Raw genomic sequence first — 6,538 nt, forward strand, 5'->3', positions numbered from 1 at the left:
GCAGAGGCCAGAGGGGCCTCAGCACACTGAGGGGCTTCACAAGTGGCCCAGGGACCAAGGCCGTGACACGCCCCAGCTACAGGGGGTCACTCTGGCCAGGGGCCATAAGCAGGCACAAAGGTGCCAGGGGGAAAAGCCCTGCCCTGCTTACAGGGCGGGCTGGGGGTCGGGAAAAGCCCTGCCCTGCTTACAGGGCGGGCTGGGGGTCGGGAAAAGCCCTGCCCTGCTTACAGGGCGGGCTGGGGGTCGGGAAAAGCCCTGCCCTGCTTACAGGGCGGGCTGGGGGTCGGGAAAAGCCCTGCCCTGCTTACAGGGCGGGCTGGGGGTCGGGAGAGCTCCGTTTCCCCCCTCGGGTGCGGAGATGGGGGCTCTCACCCTCCTTACAGGGTTGCCCCTCTCTCCGGGCAGCCAAAGGAGCGCCATGGCCAAAGGCCAGCAAAGCAAAGCAAAGACCTAGCCCTGCTTACAGGGAGGTCGCCCAGCGCAAAGCCAGCCGGGGGAGCCTGAAGGTGCCCGCCGGACTCTTACTGATCCCTGCCCGGAGGGTGCCAGGGAAGTGCCTTTGCCCAGAGGGTCTCTGTCGTGCCCCCTCTTGACCTCGACGCTGCCGCTCTTCTCCTTGGCTCTTGCCTCGCTGGTCCACTCTTGAGCTCGACGCTGAAGCTCCTCTTCTTCGCTCTTGCCTCGAAGTTCCACTCCTGTCTCTTCTTTCTTCTCCGATGGCTTCTGCCAAGGCAGGAGGACACAGTTGAGCCTGAGAAACACCAGCTCCTCCCCAAGAAGGAAACCCGGTCCCTACAGCCCCAGAGGGAGATCTCCAAGCCACTACCCACCCAGAGCCCCCCCCAGCTCCACAAATGCCTCCAAACTTCACTTGGTCTCACCAGAGCGACGCAGTCCCATCCGCTGCTGGGAGCCGGGCCCTCTGGGCAAAGGCAGCTGGGCATACAAAGCAGTGGCCAAAGAGGCTGCACCCCTGCTTACAGGGGGCTCCAGCCGCTGCCTGGAGTTCAAAGTGCCCGGGACTCCAGGGCACTGGCCCCGACTTACAGGGCAGCCCTGGGCCCAAAGGCCCGCGGAGGCTCCTTCTCTCCGCTTCGGGGGCACCTGACCCGCTCCCCGCTAACGGGGCGGTCGCCCCGCACAGGCTGCCAGCTGAGGGAGCGCAAAGGCTCCCAGACCCGGACCCTGCTTACAGGCGGGTCCACACCCAGGGAGCCACGGAGCTCGGCCTTCCCCCGAGGACAGGGAGGGCACACGCCCAGCCCCACGCCTGTGAAAGGGTGGGGACCCCACGGGACACCCACCTGGTTACAGGAAGGTCCCTCCAACCGCCCGCCGGGCACGGGGGACGCACAAAGCCCCACTTACGGGGCCGCCCCCGAGGCCCGGCACTCCCAACAGTGGCCTGACGGCCTAAGGCCGGGGGGGGGGATCACGCTGGCACATCACCAGCAGGACAGGCAGCCCCGCAGTGCAGTCACACGCCCAGGCCCTGGCTACAGGCGGGTCACGGTGCCTGCACCACCACTAACGGGCTTCGCTCTGTCCTGGGGAAGAAGGGGCAAGGCTGGGCCCTGTCTCCACCCGTGGGTTCAGAGGGCACCCCCCGGTTGCTGCACAGAGCCCCTCTTTCCCTCCTGGGAAGTCTAAGCTACACTAGCCTCACTTTTGCTATGGGGGATAAAACACAAGCTCACTTGCTCACTCACACTGACAAAGACAAAAACACAAAGGGGAAACGTCCCAGAAGAGGGAGCAGGCTCTGTGCAGCCAACGCGTGGGGAGCCATCCCTCCCTCTGGGCAAGAGAGCAGAGCCTCAGCCCTGCCCCGGGCTCTGCAGAGGCCAGAGGGGCCTCAGCACACTGAGGGGCTTCACAAGTGGCCCAGGGACCAAGGCCGTGACACGCCCCAGCTACAGGGGGTCACTCTGGCCAGGGGCCATAAGCAGGCACAAAGGTGCCAGGGGGAAAAGCCCTGCCCTGCTTACAGGGCGGGCTGGGGGTCGGGAAAAGCCCTGCCCTGCTTACAGGGCGGGCTGGGGGTCGGGAAAAGCCCTGCCCTGCTTACAGGGCGGGCTGGGGGTCGGGAAAAGCCCTGCCCTGCTTACAGGGCGGGCTGGGGGTCGGGAAAAGCCCTGCCCTGCTTACAGGGCGGGCTGGGGGTCGGGAGAGCTCCGTTTCCCCCTCGGGTGCGGAGATGGGGGCTCTCACCCTCCTTACAGGGTTGCCCCTCTCTCCGGGCAGCCAAAGGAGCGCCATGGCCAAAGGCCAGCAAAGCAAAGCAAAGACCTAGCCCTGCTTACAGGGAGGTCGCCCAGCGCAAAGCCAGCCGGGGGAGCCTGAAGGTGCCCGCCGGACTCTTACTGATCCCTGCCCGGAGGGTGCCAGGGAAGTGCCTTTGCCCAGAGGGTCTCTGTCGTGCCCCCTCTTGACCTCGACGCTGCCGCTCTTCTCCTTGGCTCTTGCCTCGCTGGTCCACTCTTGAGCTCGACGCTGAAGCTCCTCTTCTTCGCTCTTGCCTCGAAGTTCCACTCCTGTCTCTTCTTTCTTCTCCGATGGCTTCTGCCAAGGCAGGAGGACACAGTTGAGCCTGAGAAACACCAGCTCCTCCCCAAGAAGGAAACCCGGTCCCTACAGCCCCAGAGGGAGATCTCCAAGCCACTACCCACCCAGAGCCCCCCCCAGCTCCACAAATGCCTCCAAACTTCACTTGGTCTCACCAGAGCGACGCAGTCCCATCCGCTGCTGGGAGCCGGGCCCTCTGGGCAAAGGCAGCTGGGCATGCAAAGCAGTGGCCAAAGAGGCTGCACCCCTGCTTACAGGGGGCTCCAGCCACTGCCTGGAGTTCAAAGTGCCCGGGACTCCAGGGCACTGGCCCCGACTTACAGGGCAGCCCTGGGCCCAAAGGCCCGCGGAGGCTCCTTCTCTCCGCTTCGGGGGCACCTGACCCGCTCCCCGCTAACGGGGCGGTCGCCCCGCACAGGCTGCCAGCTGAGGGAGCGCAAAGGCTCCCAGACCCGGACCCTGCTTACAGGCGGGTCCACACCCAGGGAGCCACGGAGCTCGGCCTTCCCCCGAGGACAGGGAGGGCACACGCCCAGCCCCACGCCTGTGAAAGGGTGGGGACCCCACGGGACACCCACCTGGTTACAGGAAGGTCCCTCCAACCGCCCGCCGGGCACGGGGGACGCACAAAGCCCCACTTACGGGGCCGCCCCCGAGGCCCGGCACTCCCAACAGTGGCCTGACGGCCTAAGGCCGGGGGGGGGGATCACGCTGGCACATCACCAGCAGGACAGGCAGCCCCGCAGTGCAGTCACACGCCCAGGCCCTGGCTACAGGCGGGTCACGGTGCCTGCACCACCACTAACGGGCTTCGCTCTGTCCTGGGGAAGAAGGGGCAAGGCTGGGCCCTGTCTCCACCCGTGGGTTCAGAGGGCACCCCCCGGTTGCTGCACAGAGCCCCTCTTTCCCTCCTGGGAAGTCTAAGCTACACTAGCCTCACTTTTGCTATGGGGGATAAAACACAAGCTCACTTGCTCACTCACACTGACAAAGACAAAAACACAAAGGGGAAACGTCCCAGAAGAGGGAGCAGGCTCTGTGCAGCCAACGCGTGGGGAGCCATCCCTCCCTCTGGGCAAGAGAGCAGAGCCTCAGCCCTGCCCCGGGCTCTGCAGAGGCCAGAGGGGCCTCAGCACACTGAGGGGCTTCACAAGTGGCCCAGGGACCAAGGCCGTGACACGCCCCAGCTACAGGGGGTCACTCTGGCCAGGGGCCATAAGCAGGCACAAAGGTGCCAGGGGGAAAAGCCCTGCCCTGCTTACAGGGCGGGCTGGGGGTCGGGAAAAGCCCTGCCCTGCTTACAGGGCGGGCTGGGGGTCGGGAAAAGCCCTGCCCTGCTTACAGGGCGGGCTGGGGGTCGGGAAAAGCCCTGCCCTGCTTACAGGGCGGGCTGGGGGTCGGGAAAAGCCCTGCCCTGCTTACAGGGCGGGCTGGGGGTCGGGAGAGCTCCGTTTCCCCCCTCGGGTGCGGAGATGGGGGCTCTCACCCTCCTTACAGGGTTGCCCCTCTCTCCGGGCAGCCAAAGGAGCGCCATGGCCAAAGGCCAGCAAAGCAAAGCAAAGACCTAGCCCTGCTTACAGGGAGGTCGCCCAGCGCAAAGCCAGCCGGGGGAGCCTGAAAGTGCCCGCCGGACTCTTACTGATCCCTGCCCGGAGGGTGCCAGGGAAGTGCCTTTGCCCAGAGGGTCTCTGTCGTGCCCCTCTTGACCTCGACGCTGCCGCTCTTCTCCTTGGCTCTTGCCTCGCTGGTCCACTCTTGAGCTCGACGCTGAAGCTCCTCTTCTTCGCTCTTGCCTCGAAGTTCCACTCCTGTCTCTTCTTTCTTCTCCGATGGCTTCTGCCAAGGCAGGAGGACACAGTTGAGCCTGAGAAACACCAGCTCCTCCCCAAGAAGGAAACCCGGTCCCTACAGCCCCAGAGGGAGATCTCCAAGCCACTACCCACCCAGAGCCCCCCCCAGCTCCACAAATGCCTCCAAACTTCACTTGGTCTCACCAGAGCGACGCAGTCCCATCCGCTGCTGGGAGCCGGGCCCTCTGGGCAAAGGCAGCTGGGCATGCAAAGCAGTGGCCAAAGAGGCTGCACCCCTGCTTACAGGGGGCTCCAGCCACTGCCTGGAGTTCAAAGTGCCCGGGACTCCAGGGCACTGGCCCCGACTTACAGGGCAGCCCTGGGCCCAAAGGCCCGCGGAGGCTCCTTCTCTCCGCTTCGGGGGCACCTGACCCGCTCCCCGCTAACGGGGCGGTCGCCCCGCACAGGCTGCCAGCTGAGGGAGCGCAAAGGCTCCCAGACCCGGACCCTGCTTACAGGCGGGTCCACACCCAGGGAGCCACGGAGCTCGGCCTTCCCCCGAGGACAGGGAGGGCACACGCCCAGCCCCACGCCTGTGAAAGGGTGGGGACCCCACGGGACACCCACCTGGTTACAGGAAGGTCCCTCCAACCGCCCGCCGGGCACGGGGGACGCACAAAGCCCCACTTACGGGGCCGCCCCCGAGGCCCGGCACTCCCAACAGTGGCCTGACGGCCTAAGGCCGGGGGGGGGGATCACGCTGGCACATCACCAGCAGGACAGGCAGCCCCGCAGTGCAGTCACACGCCCAGGCCCTGGCTACAGGCGGGTCACGGTGCCTGCACCACCACTAACGGGCTTCGCTCTGTCCTGGGGAAGAAGGGGCAAGGCTGGGCCCTGTCTCCACCCGTGGGTTCAGAGGGCACCCCCCGGTTGCTGCACAGAGCCCCTCTTTCCCTCCTGGGAAGTCTAAGCTACACTAGCCTCACTTTTGCTATGGGGGATAAAACACAAGCTCACTTGCTCACTCACACTGACAAAGACAAAAACACAAAGGGGAAACGTCCCAGAAGAGGGAGCAGGCTCTGTGCAGCCAACGCGTGGGGAGCCATCCCTCCCTCTGGGCAAGAGAGCAGAGCCTCAGCCCTGCCCCGGGCTCTGCAGAGGCCAGAGGGGCCTCAGCACACTGAGGGGCTTCACAAGTGGCCCAGGGACCAAGGCCGTGACACGCCCCAGCTACAGGGGGTCACTCTGGCCAGGGGCCATAAGCAGGCACAAAGGTGCCAGGGGGAAAAGCCCTGCCCTGCTTACAGGGCGGGCTGGGGGTCGGGAAAAGCCCTGCCCTGCTTACAGGGCGGGCTGGGGGTCGGGAAAAGCCCTGCCCTGCTTACAGGGTGGGCTGGGGGTCGGGAGAGCTCCGTTTCCCCCCTCGGGTGCGGAGATGGGGGCTCTCACCCTCCTTACAGGGTTGCCCCTCTCTCCGGGCAGCCAAAGGAGCGCCATGGCCAAAGGCCAGCAAAGCAAAGCAAAGACCTAGCCCTGCTTACAGGGAGGTCGCCCAGCGCAAAGCCAGCCGGGGGAGCCTGAAGGTGCCCGCCGGACTCTTACTGATCCCTGCCCGGAGGGTGCCAGGGAAGTGCCTTTGCCCAGAGGGTCTCTGTCGTGCCCCCTCTTGACCTCGACGCTGCCGCTCTTCTCCTTGGCTCTTGCCTCGCTGGTCCACTCTTGAGCTCGACGCTGAAGCTCCTCTTCTTCGCTCTTGCCTCGAAGTTCCACTCCTGTCTCTTCTTTCTTCTCCGATGGCTTCTGCCAAGGCAGGAGGACACAGTTGAGCCTGAGAAACACCAGCTCCTCCCCAAGAAGGAAACCCGGTCCCTACAGCCCCAGAGGGAGATCTCCAAGCCACTACCCACCCAGAGCCCCCCCCAGCTCCACAAATGCCTCCAAACTTCACTTGGTCTCACCAGAGCGACGCAGTCCCATCCGCTGCTGGGAGCCGGGCCCTCTGGGCAAAGGCAGCTGGGCATGCAAAGCAGTGGCCAAAGAGGCTGCACCCCTGCTTACAGGGGGCTCCAGCCGCTGCCTGGAGTTCAAAGTGCCCGGGACTCCAGGGCACTGGCCCCGACTTACAGGGCAGCCCTGGGCCCAAAGGCCCGCGGAGGCTCCTTCTCTCCGCTTCG

The 6,538-nt window shown here is 65.5% G+C and overlaps 1 long non-coding RNA gene across 2 annotated transcripts; it reads right to left on the reverse strand.

Moving 5' to 3' along the window:
• Nucleotides 1-3,465: 3,465 nt before the first annotated feature.
• LOC116789405 lies at nucleotides 3,466-4,691 on the reverse strand. Of its 2 annotated transcripts, XR_004358018.1 has the most exons (3): nucleotides 4,563-4,691; nucleotides 4,276-4,404; nucleotides 3,466-3,479 (listed from the first exon to the last, which is right to left on the reverse strand). It is a non-coding gene; the product is annotated as an uncharacterized LOC116789405 (long non-coding RNA). The 2 variants fall into 2 exon arrangements; XR_004358019.1 differs by lacking the exon at nucleotides 3,466-3,479 and having other exon boundaries at nucleotides 4,275-4,404.
• Nucleotides 4,692-6,538: the final 1,847 nt, after the last annotated feature.

The sequence above is a fragment of the Chiroxiphia lanceolata genome, chromosome 7 (assembly GCF_009829145.1).
Source record: "Chiroxiphia lanceolata isolate bChiLan1 chromosome 7, bChiLan1.pri, whole genome shotgun sequence".
NCBI lineage: Eukaryota > Metazoa > Chordata > Aves > Passeriformes > Pipridae > Chiroxiphia > Chiroxiphia lanceolata.